The following is a 17,412-nucleotide window of genomic DNA, read 5'->3' on the forward strand; positions in this document are numbered from 1 at the left end:
ATTTCATTTTGTTTTATTTTGTTTGATTCACTCTCAGTTACGTTTTTTCACCACTATCTTTATGTAATTTCCTTCCACTATTTTTATATAGTTTCCTTCATTCTCATCCATTCTGCATCATTTTTCTAATTTTATTATATTTTACTGTTTTATTTTTTCTCATTCTTTTTTATTTTTACTTGTTCTCACTCATAATGCTTCATTTTCGCTCACTGTCTTCTCTTTATTTCTCTCATTCTTTTTTATCTTTTCTGATTCTCTCTGATTTTTGTTCATGTCCTATAATTCAATTTTATCTTCCATCTATTCCCTTGAATTCATATCCTGTCGTCTTAATTTTGTCTCTTTTCGCATTTTGCAGTTATTTTTTCTTATTTTCATTAATTTTCTCTCTCTCTCTCTCGCTCTCCCTCTTCCCCTTCTCTGTCCCTTTCCCCCCTGCCCCTCTCCTCTCTCTCTCTCTCTCCCTCCCGCCCTCACTCCCTCTCTCCCTTCCTCCCTCCCTCCCTCTGTCTCTGTCTCTCTGTCTCCCTCTTCCTCTCTCTCCTTTTTTCTGCCTCTTGGCTCTTTTCTTTCCTTTTTTTCTTTTTTCTTCCTTCTATTTTTTTTAATTTATCATACCTTAATCATAAATAATAAAAAAATCATATATTACATAAAACACGCTGTAGCCATCTTCATCGTTGATGTGATCATGATTTATAGCATCAGTTATATCAGTTATTATTGTTTAAAAATTTAAAGAAACATATTTGCTTTTTCTTGTCATGCGACGAGTCAACGTAAAAAAAATTTTTTTTAAATAAGACGGATTAAAAAAAAACTAAAACAAATAAGAAATGAAAAAATTAACAAATAAAGAAGCTCTCAAATGTATGAAATAATACTTTTAAGAATTTCTTTCAATTTTTTGAAGTCGGCGCCAAATTAATGATATTTTTAATAGCGTATTTCATTGGCAGTGCGCATTAAAGCCGTTGTATACTGATTTAATCTCTAATATTTAAAGTAAAATGCAAATATTTCGACTCTCTGATAAAATACCCAATACATATTTTACCAAATAGTATAATAAAGAATATTGAGGATTTCGTGACTTAACCCGTTCATATTAAACATACTTTACGTTAATTTGTGTGTACGACGGCTTTAATGTGCACAGTGCGCACCAGTTCTGCAAAAAAAAAAAACACTAAGTATTTCTTTCAATTTTTTGAAGGCGACGTCAAATTGATTTAGTAATTATTAATTTGGCGCCGACTTCAAAAAATTGAAAAAATTCTTAAAAATATTATTAATTTGGCGCCGACTTCAAAACATTAAAAGGAATTCTTAAAATTTTTTCTCTATTATTTCATACTTTTTAAAGCTTCTTTATTTTTTAATTTTTTTCATTTTTTTTAGAGCTTTTTTGAAATCGGTTTTATTAAAAAAATTTTTTTTTTAATTCATATTTCTTTAGTGCGTTATTGAATATTGATACGAATCAAAAATAATAATTTATTATTTGTTTGTAATTAATGTAATTATTAAGTATGCATAATTTCCTTACTGCTCCGTACCCTGTTGTTCTAACGCGATATTTTATGTAGGTACTAAAACTTTCCGGAGCGAGGATTGCTCTACTGTGAAAACCGCATCCATACAGTAGTTTCAGAAAAAATCGTAGACATATCCACGTACATCATACTCGCCGAATTGAGAACCTCCTTTTTGAAGTCGATTAAAAATAAATTATATTTAATTTTTTACCATAAAATTAAATTTTACACGTGACTGTTATGTCACATAGCAATTGATATATAAATCTATTTAAAAAAATTGAAGAAACAATTAAAATTTTAAAAATTGCTCAAAAATTTAAAAAAATATAGAACTGACTTCAAAAAAACTAAAAAGTAAGAAAAAATTTAAAAAAAATAAAAAAACTGTTTTATTTACTTTTTAGAGCTTTTTTGAAGTTGGTTCTATTAAAAATTTTTTTTTTTATTTTATACTTTTTTAGTGCTTCATTTATTTAATATAATTAAAAAATAGTATATAATCTTTTTCAAATATTATATATCTTTCTTCTTTTTTCTGCACTTTTTCAATCAGTATCTCCAATATTTTTGCAATATTTTAACCATACAGAATAATTCCATTTGTTTTTGTTACATATAAAATTTTATTGCATTGTCTCGTATATTCTCCTTTGGTTTTAGTCTGTGTAATTCCTTACCTGTTGTCGTAATTATCCCACCTTTAGTCATTCCTCTTATAATTTTAAAAATTAATGGTGTGTAGTTCCAATTATGATTACTTAAGCTGCGATCCATTTAACATTACAAATGCTCTTCGAAGTATTCCTCTTCTCTTTTCTTTTAGTGAAGAAAAACGAAGAAGATGAAGAACGTTTCAAAGCATTTGTAGCATCAAATTAATGGGCCTTAACATCTTGTTCCTAATCTTCTACTTTTCTTAACGTTTGACATTCGACAACTGTACTTATGTAATATGTATGTACATACATACATACATACATCTATACAGGTGTTTCCTAATGAATGGGAAGTATTGTAGTGGTAGATTCAGGACACGAAAACAATGAAAAAACATAAACATATATGTCCTATTTGACCTTATTTCCGAGTTATGACCATTTCTGTGCTCCAGTAATTTACAGCTGCTTACATTCGTAGGAAGTGTTTGAAATGGTCATATTTGGTTTGTATTTGTAAACAGTGCTCAATATCTGCAGAATATTTCCCGACCTTGTTGATTTTATACATTCTATTAAGTAAATGCAAGTAAATTATTAAATGCTTCTAGCAAGAAAATAACGTTTCTAAACTCTTAAGGTGGTCTTTTCGTGAGAACAAGTATTAGATAGGTACCTAAATTTGATATATGTTAAATATACAGTAATAAGGGGCATGTGTACGAAAAATCAAGTAAGGTTACCGACACTTTACAAGAAATAAGTCATTCTAAATGTGCGTTCGCGGAGCGTGCCATTGTCATTCTATCCTTGTTTACATCTAATGAACGAGAAAGATAGAATGATGCAAATCGCCACGTCCGAGGTTTTCAACGAATAATACATGTACTTAGCGATCAGATGAATACATTATTCATGTCTTAAAATATTCCCTGAAGTTTCCGGATTTCGTACATACCTTGAAAATAAAGGCTTGCCGAATGTTTTGCTCTGATATATGAGGTTAAATAAGTAGTGGTCCAATCGCATATTGCTTTACTCGTACTGTCATGCCTGACCTTGCGACCGCACGCAACACCCGGACATCCACACACAAGCAGCGCACCGTGACACGGAGAATGCGGGACGACGCAGGCAAGGATGCCCACTCGGGGCAGGTAGGAGTATAGTAAGTAGCGCGACAGCGGTCGAAAGGCGCCAGCTTATAGAGCCGTATGGCCACGCAAGACACTCAATTCCCCACATATTGACGATACCCGGTTCTACCGGGAGTAAAATTGTTTGAGTTATAAGAGGTGCGTGAATCGCGGTAGCATGCCATTAAGTCATATGCTAGAGTCACACACAAGCTTCAACGCGGGAGCGCGTAATTCAGATGGCGCGCACGTCAGGCGAAAGGGAGTCAAGATGCCGACTCCTGATATCCTCAGAAGAGGATCACCCAAAATTTAGCGCGATCCGACCGCGTAAACATGGGGTTTGCCGGACACCCGGCAAAACACAATAGGGAAGCGTCGTAGCGCCGAACGTCATTAACTGCCGCTAGAGGGAGGCCTCACCGACCTCCAGAAGCTGTCGCGAGAAAGATCCGATCGCGCAAACCCCAGGTTTGCCGGACACGTCACGCAATGACAAACGCGGCGACGCAGCGCGAAGAGCCGTGAACTGCCGCCAGAGGGAGGCTTCACCGACCTCTGGAGATTGGCGCGAACGCGATCCGCCCGTGCAAACATCCGGTTTGCCGGACAGGGATTAATATGGCGAACGAGGAGGCGTAACATAACGATAGGATATATGCATGCTCGGGGGAGGTAAACAAACCCCAGGGACCAGTCGCGCACGCATTCTGACCGCGCAAACACCCGGTTTGCCGGACAGACACGATACTCTAAACCGAGCGTCGGATCGGTACACTATTAAATATGCGTGCTCAGGGAAGGTCGAGAGGACACCCGAATCAATCGCGAGCGCAATCTGACCGCGCAAACACCCGGTTTGCCGGACAGGTGCCAAGGGCTAGCGTTGCGTCACCAGGGACACCTGGTACACCCGATAGTCAAAACGCGATCAAAATCCGACCGTCCTAACGAGGGGTTGTCCGGACAGTCCGGACAACTAGCAGTTCTGGACGTCGGCTGCAGGAAGTCAGGCCGGAATGCGATCGGTACGGGCCTAGAGAACGGGCAGACGGGTCGTCGCCATCGGCGGACGTTTTGAACGCGATCCGGGCGTCTTCCCCAGGAAGTCGATGCGAAATCGTAATTAGGGACATCGAATGGACCTTGCGCACAGGTCGACGTCGGCCAAAGGTCGATATTATAAAAGTTGATTTGTCGCTACCCGGAAGTCGAAAGAGCGCGACGCATATAGTGTACTAGCGTTGGAAATTTCCATCGCGAACATCTGGCGCACACCTGGTGTGCCGAAGCGCGTAAACACCTATTGTTCGAGCATCGTCATGGAAATTTCCAGAGAGGAGAAAGCGACCGAGACCCTATGGAAGGGGAAAAACCCGGAGGTAGGGAGCCCGGGGGAGCAACGTTTCTCGAGGCAGTCTCTCGTGGGCGCTTGAAGGTAGCAATCTCGCGCGTATTATACCGGCGTATCGTTGAAGAATATTCGCGAACGCGAAACGGAATACGAATAAATAAGCCTACCTCAGTGTCTATTAACAAACGGGAACGCCCGCCAACAGCGTTACGTGACGTCGATACGAAAGACGTACGGGTTATCGCGTACCTTAACCGTGATATCGCACTTTGCGAGACGTGCGACCGCCATCTTATGTGGCAATCGTTAATTGTGAACCACCAACATTGTGCAACTATAGTTAACAATAAAAGCAATCGTTATTTGCAAAAATCCAGACGAAAATATCTTTACTTACTCGGAAACTTACCTGAACAAGCGATTGTCCGGCCATCTTGGTGATTGCGTGGACCGATCTCAAGGTCATCACAGATGCTACTTCAGGGGAGGCCACTGATGAGGCAACCGTAGCGGAAACCTAAAAAAAGTTGATATTAGTCATAGTTACGCGGACAGTTCTCGTACTTACCTGGTTGTCCGGCTATCTCCCAGACGCGTTGATCCTGGACATCGGTGAGTAGCGGTGATCCATGACGTCGGCGATGGTGATGAAGCAGCTGTCGACGAATCCTGAAAATAAAGGAGAATTAGTAGCGTTATACTTGGATTAATGTCGGGACTTAGCCGATCAAGCGGTTGTCCGGCTATCATGGTTCCACAGTTGAGGTAGATGAATGGTTGATAGTGGAGACGATTGGCAGAGCATCCCAGAGGAGGCAACCGTGGCGGGAATCTAAAAAGTCAACGGGTTAAGGAGATTTTACCTGATCAAGCAGCTGTCCGGCTAACAGGTATCCCTGGCTGGCCGATTGAGGTCATACCTAGCGGTATCCAGAGCTCAGGCGATGCCTATCGAGCAGTTGTGGCGGGATTGAAAAATTAAAATTGTTTAAACAAATTGTTCACATTTTGGCTGATTTTCATTACGAATACCTACCTTTTCGGTATATAAAGGTTAAACCGAGTGGCGACCGATGACTAATAGGACATAATAGCGTACCCCGTGGCCCGATTATGCATCGTTCGGTCACAACCTAACCTAAATCGAGTCCAACCGCACTACTATTGTGATATTTTTTTAATTAGTAAATAATTAAATACGATTAAATCGTGCGTGTAAAATCATATTATATTATTATAATTATTGGGATGTTGTGTAATGTTTGTCAATATGTCTGTTTTCAATTACCTCATGACGGACTGTTACTTGACTAGCTGGATCCGCGAAAGGACCACCTTAACGAACTCTCGCAAACGCGCACGTAAACGTCATACAAACATTCATGAAGATTCTTCTTATTTTAACTTCTTATTTTTGCTAGGAAAATAATTCCCGAATAAGTCAACGTATCAACCTCTGGTTTGAGCCAAAATTTTTCTTATTTTATGCTCTTTCTAACGATATACAATATAAGAGGTTCCATTTGAAATTTTTAACAATTTGGAGTTCCCTTAGGGCAATCCCTTGGGGAGACGACTCCCAATCCCCTTGAATAAGTTGCCCCTCGAAATGATCAAACACGAAATTCGATATTTTTCATAATTTTAAGCCATTTCTGAAATATAGATGGTGGACACTTTTTGTTTGCAGACCCTGCATATGTATATACATATACATAGATATATACAGGGTATGTTATTTTAAATACCCCAAACAAATATCTCGAAAAATATGGAAGATACGAGAAAACGTTTCAGACAAATGTAAGATATCAAGGGGCACAAATAAATCAATCATTGATGAAATCAATTTTCGAAAAAATCGAATCTTTAAGGTCACATAAAGGTCATCTCTATTTTTTAAAATGGAAATTGTATGATTCTTTCATAATATAATTCTTCTCATTATTCTACATATAAAAATTTTAGTTAGTTATAATTAACAAATTAATAGTTTACATATTTATATATTTGTACATAAGGTGTGCCATTTTAAACGCCCCAGACAAATATCTCGAAAAATATAGAAGATATGAAAAAACGTTTTAGACAAAAAATGCATCAAAGAGGACAAATAATGATAAAACCAATTTTTAAATAAATCAATTTTTTAAGGTCACATAAAGGTCATCGCCATTTTTTTTCATAATATGATTTTTCTAATTATTCTTCATATAAAAGTATTAAGATAGTTGTAAAGAAATTAATAGTTTACAAGATATTTCATATTTTATTCTGGCACATTTTGGCGAAATATAAAGTACCTCATAAACTATTCATTTTTTGGTAACTGTACCTTAACACTTTTATGTACAGAATAATAAAATAAATCAATTGGTGTAAAAAAATTGTGGCTTACCAAAAAAATTATGTAATTTGGATTATGCAACCACATGTCTTTCTTGAAAATAAGTAACAATGTGTTTTCTTTACACCAACTGATAAAAATGTTGCATTACAAGAAATAAAAAAATGCTAGTATGTTTATTCTATACTTTCTTAGCTATACTATAATTTTATAAAGAAAGTGAAAGTATTTACTATAATTATGTTATTCCTTATAAACAAATATACTAAAACCTTATAAACAACATACTAAAAAGTTACATATGGATGTATCCAAAACATTTTTTACTATAGAGTAAGTCTGGTATTTTTACGCCACGAGGGGTTTTACGCCGCAGATGTCAGAAAAAATAGAAAGAAAGAAGTTACTTGCTCGCAATTATTCTTTTATGTGCCTTTATGCCATATTAGTATTGTGTTGTAATTTCAGTTCTTTACTTTACTGTTAATATTAACGAAACTGTCGTGATTTGAATTGATTTCTCACCGTAGTAAGAAGCGCGATCTTGTGTTACGACCTACGTAAAATAATTACTGTAGGGAATGTAAAAAGTTTAATGGTTATTTCATGACACATAAGTGTAGAGGGATAGTAAATGATGGAATACAGCAAAATACAAGTGCATAGCTCTTGTATTTTTTGTTTACCTTAATATCCTGTATATCCCTCCTGTGTTTAGGATATACGGCAAGTGAGCATGCAGGATTTAGGCCATAGTACGGATACATTTTAAAACTCGAAATCTCCTATGTGTTCTTTTTCCTTCTCTTTTTGGATTGTATAACAATAATAATTATAATCTTTAATGCACCTATCGTTCTTCTATTTTCTTTTTAAAAGTTTTTAGTTTTATAATTTGTTTATCATTCTTACATTTTAATAAACTTGTTACACACATTTTATAACTTATTATGCCATTTTATTGCCTTATTTATAAACATTATTTGTTACTTTTTATAAGGCTTACATTTTACCCATGAATGTCATATAATCCACCCTTCTAGGATATATGGCAAAAATGCAAGTGTTTCTAAGTTTTTTTTATTAAATACAAAGAATTAATATTTTATGTTTCTAGTAGTAGACAGTATAAAGTTTTTATTAGTATAATTCATTTGCCTTGAGCATAGTAAATAGTACTCGATAAATTAAGTTTCCCTTAGCTGTGGCGTATATACCGGAGCTACCCTATTATATGTTTTTGTAAACAGATTGAAATCAAACTGCAAGTAAATTATTTATTATTATCTAACGCCTTTAACGTTCAGCATCGACTCGTTATCTGTTATTAGTTTAGAGAAATTAACAATTCGTCACTTTTTCCCCTTTTCTCTTACATAATAATATATGTACTATGTGTATTATAGGTACAACTAATAATAAAAGTTTTGATCTTTTTAATTCTAACAATAATATTAATTAATAGTAATAGAAAACATAAATACAGAGTATTCTAAAAGTTAAATATGTAATATAACAGCACTTTCTCCAATTTCTTCGAAATTTTCAAATTTTAAACAAATTTGTCGCTCATTATATAATTATAATTATTACACATAAAATATCACAATGTCGGCAAGTAAGGAAATAATAATTGAAATAATAGTTTATGGATATACATTTATGGATATACATTTATTTCCTATCTCGTCCTCTCCCGCCGCTTTACTTTTTTTCAGCCCTATCAGCACTCTCTCTACCTCTTCCTATCCTATCCCCTCTCCTTTCTCTACTTCTCCCTCCGACTCCTGCTCTTCCTCCTCTCCTTCTCCTAACCTTCGCTTGTATTCCGTTCCTTCTAACATCTTCCTTAAGTATTCATCCTACTCCTCTATTGTTATCTCCTTATTAATTTCTACTCTTCTTCTCCTTTCCTTCTTTATTACTTTCCACACCTGCTTCTCTGTTCTCGCCTCTCTTACCTCTTCCAGCAGATTTCTCTTTTTTTCCTTTTTCCTCTCACACATTTTCTTATACTCCTTCTTTTTTCTCTTATAATCTTCTTTATATTGTCTTCCTCTTTTCCAGTCTTTCAATAACTTTTCTACCTCCTTTCTCTTTTTCCTACAGTCCCCATCCCACCATCCTCCCGTTCCTTCTGCCCCTCTTTTTACTCTTTTCATCCTTTCTTTCATCTTAATTCTTTTTGTCAACTTTTCGATCTCTTTACCTATATTGCCTCCCCTACCTATTTCTACCTCCTCCGTTCTTCTTCTAAACTCCTCTCTTGCCTCTTTCGACCAGTCCGTCTTTTCCACCCGCCTCTCCTTCCTCTGCTATTGTCCCTCTCCTCTCACCACCACCCCCTTTGTCCACCCGTACTGCTACTGATTGGTGATCCGAATCTACCTCACACCCCACCTCTAATCTTGTCACTCTTTCCTAAACCTTCCTATCTCCTTTCGCGTAATTGATCACTGTTTCCCCTCTTTCTCCTGTAAATGTACCCCTCCTTCTCATCTCCCTCCTTTGCTCTATTCATAATTCCCCATCTAATCAGTCCTTCCCCCTGCCTATTTATCATTTTATCTTTCGATTTTCTTTCAACTCCATCTTCTCCATCCTCCAGCGCTCCTTTCTCCCCTGTTCTCGCATTGAAATCGCCCCCCACTATCCATCTCTTTTTTCTCCCTTCCTCCTTCTTCACCGATTTTATCTTACCCATTATCATAAGTTGCCACTTACGTAAACTATTGCCAATCTCCATTTCTCCTTCTTCCATCTTACTTCTCTAATCATTAAACCCTCTTCCTTTATCCATTCTTCTTCCCCTTCTATCCCCTTTCTGACTCCCATCATTATTCCACCTATTGCTCTTCCTCTTCTTCCAACTCTTTCTTTCTTTACACCTTGTATCCTCCAGTTGAACTCCTTTGGCACGTTATTCTTCATCTTCTCCCGTTCCTCCTATTTCAGCCATGTTTCCACCAACCCCACGACATCCCACTTTTTTATCTTTTCCTAAAACCCTTCCTGTTTTCCCTTCACTCCCGCTACATCCCAAAAGCCTATCTTTGGGCTTCCTTTCTGTTCCTTCCCCTCCTTCTCTCTCCAGCATTCCTTTCTTCCCCTTCCCCAATCTTTTTCCTCTCTTTCACTCCTTTTTACTTTCCACACTCTACTCTCTCTGACTTCTTTCCCCCTTCCCCTCAGCCTCACCACACTCTCTTCCTCCTTACTCTCCCTCTTCTCCCTCTTCTCTCCGCCCACCCCTCCCATCGTTTCTCCTCCCTCCTCACTACCTTTCCATTTTATTTTTCCGTTTCCCTCTCTTCTACTCTTTCCCTTCTTCTCTGTTCCTCTTTCTCCCCCCTCCTTTTTTTGCTCCTCTCTCTCACTTCCCCTTCCATCTATCAGGACTTCTTTTTCCTCATCCCAACTCCACCATTTCCCTTCTATCCAAATCTTTCCGTACTTTACCCAATCTCTCCTCCTATTCCTTCTCTCCTTCTCAGCTATCCTCTCCAGGCTCCATTGCATTTCTCTTTCCTTCAAGGTCACGTCATCTTCTATTCTTGCCATCCTCCCTTTCAACACATTCTTCCTCTGCATTACCTCTCTTCTTTTTACTCTATCTTTTAACCTAACTAAAACCATCTTCTTCTCTTTCCCCGTCTTTCTTCCTATCTTTTTTACCTCCTCTACCTCCACCCCTTTCACTACTACATTGTTCCTCCTTCTGTTTCCCTCTTCTAACTCTCTCCACCTTTCTAGCTCTCTTACCTTCGCTTCCATTGCTTTATCTCTTTTGACGTAGAACTACGTCTTTCTCGGGGGATATGGGGGTATGACTGCAACGTTTTCTTGCAACGTTTTCATGCAACGTTTTCATGCAACGTTTTCTTGCAACGTTTTCTTTTTCTTGAAAAGTATTAAAGAAAAATATACTTTATTATATAGTTTTTGAAAGCTCTCGATGTAAGCTAAATGTTTTCGTGGTTAATTTTTCGATATGGGTTTGTTCTCGAAAAATATTAAAGGAAAATATACTTTATTATATAGTTTTTGAAAGCTCTCGATGTAAGCTAAATGTTTTTGCAAATGTTTTCGACAAATTAACGAAGTATCAGAAGAACATAACCGCTGAAAAAGTCGCACTATCCAAAATCCCAAAAATTATTTATTCTAATAGACGTAGTTCTACGTGTTAATTGCGGCACAGTTGTTACTGTGCTTGTTTGTTTTTTCCTATCTTCCACTTTCTTTCCTCTTTCACTTCTCCCTGCCCTTCCTTCCTCCCATCTCTCCATCTCTTAACTAATATATTTAAATTTATATATTAGTTAACTTCTTTATATACACTACCGCTCATTAATTTCAATATACCCCTATATTTGTTAATTTCTCTGTAAAGGATGAACATGATACATATGTTTTGTACAGAAATGAATACATTTGCTATTATAAACACTTGCATGCATTGCATTTTTATATATTATTTATATAAAAATGCCACGCATGCAAGTGAAATGTTTATAACAGCAAGTGCATTCATTTTTGTGCAAAACACGTATCATGATGTTCATCCTTTACAAAGAAATCAACGAATCTGTTGTATATTGAAATTAATGAGCGGTAGTGTATATAAAGAAGTTAACTAATATATAAATTTAAATATATTTGCAATATAATAAATATTTTTATAATATATAATACCTTTCTCTATATTGTTCCTTCTCTTTTCCTTCCTTCTTCGTTTTCTATCTCTATATTTTTCTCTCGTCTTAAAATACTTTTTACTTTTTTATAAACAACTTAAGGTATCGATACAATAAATAATACTATAAAAGCTACATTTGGATGGAACGGTAATAATTTACACATCATATTATACCTCTATAATTATGTTAAAATCATAATAGCGTAATGAAAACGATTCATAGGAATAAATGTGATAGTATTTATGAAATAAAATTAGTATGAAATATACATTTAAAAAATATTACTTTAATGATTATATTATCTTACACGTTATTAACATTCCATACAGGCGAAGCAAATAGATGCTATGATATACAGGGGATACCTTTAAACATTTGTTTCATTTTCTAACATTTTTCAGATAGGGGAGACCGGGGCTAAGCCGACACTATTTTTTCAAAGGCAATTTTTAATATTTAATTAAAATTTTTAGGCAAATTCAATGATATATATTTAAAGAGTGTTTCTTCAGGTACAAAATTGATTCAGGAAGTTTTGCTGTACGTCGCTTTGTTTTGCCGCCAGGAAAGGAAAAGTGACGCGAAGACAAATTTTCGAATTGAAAAATGACGGGGCGAACTCGACACCCCGCCGGGGCAAACTCAACACTTTGTTTGATCGACACAATTTGATCTGGAACTTATTTTTTTATTTTTTAAAATAAAAATACATTGTTTATCAAATGAAAAGACATTGTGTATTAGAAACAAAAAGTCGGAATAAAGTAAACAATTATTTAAAATAATGAGAAAAAAAAGATTAAACTTTTAATTATCTTTTTCTGAACTGTCTGAAAAACAATTTATACACGTAAACTCGCGATCAGATGTGCGCACACATTCGTCATGAGCCGGTTGCATAAGATGCATTGTTTGTTATTAGAAGCTAATGAAATGTTTTCCGAACACACGCAACAGATGTTTTTTAAATCGTCATCGGAATCGGACGAAACAATGACCTTTTTTGCGATAATGTCACTTTAGGTTAGTGTCGTCTTTGCCCCGGTGGCGTCGTGTCGACTTAGCCCCGAACGTCGTTTTTTACTTTTGTTACTCCAAAAATATATAAATTTTGAAAATATGCAAAAATTATTATCGGATTCGTATAAAGCATCGAATTTCCCATCAAAATCACTTAGCGGTAGATTCGCAAGAGTAAAGCTCGATGAAAGAGTAGACATTTTCGAGAGATCAGAAAAATTACTTTTCACTATCAAAAACACTTATGTCGCGTTAAAAATTACACTATAACTCAGAATGTTACCAAATTCCGTTGATAATACATAAAGGCACATAAAGACGCATTTACAGTAGCAAAGGGAAGTTTCTACGATAGATTTAAATTGGCAAAAAGCCTAGTGTCAAGTTCGCCCCGCTGTCAGCTTAGCCCCGGTTTCCCCTATACTGTAATATAATCGTATAATCGTCATATTTTTTTTACACAGGAATACTAACGTAAAATTACTTGACATTGTCACTACTAAAATTAAAAAATCAGATAAAGGGTTAGGTAATGTACATATTTTTAATTCACATATCTCTCATTTACTACCGATCATCATTTCATAATGATACATTTGCAACGAAATAGATACGCCAATACTCAAAACGTATATCTGTAATCTAAACAAAAGTTTTTATATTCTGGAAACAATACAAGTGTCTTAAAATACTTCTAACTTGTTTCTAAGCAGCATAAAATATCGATACTATCCGAATAGTATAAAAGCTACATTTGGATGGACGATAACAATTTAGACACCCTACCTCTATAATTATGTTAAAATCGTCAGATATACTGTCACGTCTGACGGTATAATCACTGCTATATTCCAGCCGCATAAATTTTTTTATTTCTATCCTCATTGCTAGAAGTGCTCAGCATCTGAAAACAATATTATAATATAATAATCACTCTTTAAATTAACTGTCACAACAATCACTCAGCTGATGTGAGCACGCGTTCTTAAGGTAACTGGCCCAAGCCTAGAGAACATGGCTGCCTAAAGGCACCCTTTCAAGCCTAAGCCCCATTTTCATGAATCACACTATAAACTTTTGGACAAATTACTTGTTAAAATTCCCCAGAATCACTAAAATTGATCGTAAATAGTTATACAGACTTTGTGAGACCCTTTATGCAATATAAATTCAGTTTAACACACGAATAAATGCACGTTCCATAAGAATAAACTCAGAAAATTAAAATAAAATATAAATAAATAAATTAAAAGCAGATTATTCATAAGAACATAACCTTTTGTGCCTAAAGAATATTATCACGCTAAAATAATAATTATCTTACTAGCATTTCTCAAACATGATTGTTATAAATAATTAACCCTTCGTCCCACTAGGTGGGTCGTTTTCGTCCGGGCGAAAATCAAATGTAGTTGTAACTTTTGCAAACGCGTAGAAATGGCGCCACTGCGCATCCGTAAAAAAAGTTATGCTCCCCGAGAACCCGCCTACCGAGTTTCAAGGCGCCAGACCCCCTCCAGCCGTCACAGGAGACACGTAATTCTTGAAAAAACGAGGTTGGCGGCGAACACTTAAGCACTTCATTTCAAAATAATTGCATGCAATATTTTTTTTATGAAAGGTACGTTTTTCCCCTTCAATTTCTTTTTTTATTCATTTCGATATCTTTATTTGTCTTAAAGTTATGATTTTTTGAGTAAAAGATGATTTTACAAGTTGTAGTTGTAGTTGCTCCATTTCTTAAATAAAAAATATGTGAAAAAAATTAATTGCTTATAATTTTATGATTGATACTTCAAATTAAAGGTTTGAATTACCTTCATGAATTTTTTCAGATTTTTTGTAACACTTTAACACTTAAAAAAACGTCAAGACAAAAACGACCCACCTATGCGGCGTAAAGGTGCCAAAAAAACCTAGTGGGACGAAGGGTTAAATTATATTATTAACAGATCTAGCTAGTGTGACTACTGGAACTATCACAAAAAGTCAAACAACTTTTGATTATAAATCATTATAAATCATTGTTGGATCTTTCAAAATAAACTAATTAACAATAAAATTTATCATAAAAACATTATTAAAGATAATGAATGAAATCACTGCAGACACTCAGCAGAGCATGTCAAGTAACCTCACAAAAACCCCACATCATATCTCTTCTTAATTCCGAGATATAATTGAAAATTACGGAAATCCATAAAACAGAAATTTTAAACAACCTAAAATTGTCTGAACACAACAAAAAAAACCCCATCTTTTTATCTCTTACCGTTCTCGAGTTATAAATTATTAGAGTTTCACATCCGCCATTTTGAATTTCTTACCTTTTAAACTTACAAAGACCAAATCGGTTTTACATTAATATTTTAGTCATTTATACATTTTAAGATCGAAAAAATTCCATTTCTGAACAAAAATTTTGACACTTAATTATTATGATAAAAATGGAATCCGTCATGCTCCTAAACACCAGTAACGTTAACGCCGATTTTCTATTTAAATTAATTAAACTAATAAACAGAATTGAAAATTGAACATTCGCCCCATGAAAGACGAGGATAGTTTAATACCAGTTCACAGAGAGTAAGACAAAGATAGCCATATAGACTCTTAATAAATTAAAATAAAAATGAAAACAAATAGACGGAGATAAAACAATTATAGAAATACATTCTCTTATATTTATGGAAAAACACCACATTGAAATAACTATTATCTTATTAATATTTTCCAAAAACAATTGTTATAAACAATTAAAATTATATCAATACCATTTTACTAACTACGTCTTGCTCTCTGTGAACTGGTATTAAACTATCCTCGTCTTTCATGGGGCGAATGTTCAATTTTCAATCTCGTTTATTAGTTTAATTAATTTAAATAGAAAATCGGCGTTAACGTTACTGGTGTTTAGGAGTATAAGGGATTCCATTTTTATCATAATAATTAAGTGTCAAAATTTTCGTTTAGAAATGAAATTTTTCGGTCTTAAAATGTATAAAAGACTAAAATATTAATGTAAAAGTGATTTGGTCTTTGTAAGTCTAAAGGGTAGGAAATTCAAAATGGCGGACGTGAGACTTTAATAATTTATAACTCGAGAACGGTAAGAGATAAAAAGATGGGGTTTCTTTTGTTGTGTTCGGACAATTAAGGGCATTATTTTAGGTTGTTTAAAATTTCTGTTTTATGGATTTTCGTAATTTTTAATTATATCTCGGAATTAAGAAGAGATATGATGTGGGGGTTTTTGTGAGGTTACTTGACATGCTCTGCTGAGTGTCTGCAGTGATTTTATTCATCATCTTTAATAATGTTTTTATGATAAATTGTATTGTTAATTAGTTTATTTTGATAGATACAATAATGGTTTATAACCAAAAGTTGTTTGACTCTTTGTGATGGTTCCGGTAGTCACATTAGTTAGGTTTGTTAATAGTAAAATTTAATTGTTTATAACAATCATGTTTGAAAAAATGCTAATGAGATAATTATTATTTTAGTATAATAATGTTCCTTAGGCACAAAAGGTTATGTTCTTATGAATGATTTGCTTTTAATTTATTAATTTATATTTTATTTTAATTTCCTTAGTTTATTCTTATAGATCATGCATTTATTTTCGTTAGATCCGCGTGTCAAAGTGAATTTATATTGCATAAAGGATCTCATAAGGCTTGTAATATTCATTTACGATCAATTTTAGTGATGCTGGGGAATTTTAACAAGCGATTGTCCAAAAGTTTATAGTGTGATTCATGAAAATGGGGCTTAAACTTGAAAAGGTGCCTTTAGGCAGCCATGTTCTCTAGGCTTGGGCCAGTTACTTTAAGAACGCGTGCTCGCATCAGCTGAGTGATTGTTGTGACAGTTAATTTAAAGAGTGATTGTTATATTACAATATTGTTTTCAGATGCTGGGGACTTCTAGCAATGAAGATAGAGAATCGAAAAATTTATGCGGCTGGAATATAGCGGTGATCATACCGTCAGACGTGACATCTCCCTCCTTAGGGAAGTTCGGTCCCCGAACTTTTATTATTAAGTATAATTTATGGTTATGTCGTATAGAGTATGATTATATTTATAGATAATTAATTATTTATGTGATTCTTATTACAGGATTCTAAAGTGTGCCTGGCAGTGTAAGAGCTGTGTTGCTGCAGCTGGATTTATCTAAATCGAGGTATTAGTTCCATTGACAATGCGTTAAGGCAGTGTTATTATAGTCTATGATATACATATTTTTCATATAAATGATTCCAGTAAAGTATTTAAGTCGCTTTATAATCAGAGTTGTTCTAGCAAAGTATTTAACCCTCAGGGTACGATCTATAAAAAAGGTACAATTTTCAAAATCGTATAACTTGAGTACCAAGCGTAGACTGACGCTGCCCCTTGGCGCTCACATAGTAGCTACCTCAAAGATCCCCCCCCCGGTACGGACCCCCACCATTCACTTCCTTTGAAATGGCGCCGCTACTTTCAAAATTCGCTCGGGTTACGCTAACCCAGATCGTACCCTGAGGGTTAAGTAGTTTTAGAGTATATATAGATTTTATTAGTAATATATATTTTTTTTTCTTTTTTTTTTTATTTATTGGGCATATACACGTGTATATTTGTACTTGTATACATATATAGACGCATATA

The sequence above is a fragment of the Temnothorax longispinosus genome, chromosome 6 (assembly GCF_030848805.1).
Source record: "Temnothorax longispinosus isolate EJ_2023e chromosome 6, Tlon_JGU_v1, whole genome shotgun sequence".
Lineage (NCBI taxonomy): Eukaryota > Metazoa > Arthropoda > Insecta > Hymenoptera > Formicidae > Temnothorax > Temnothorax longispinosus.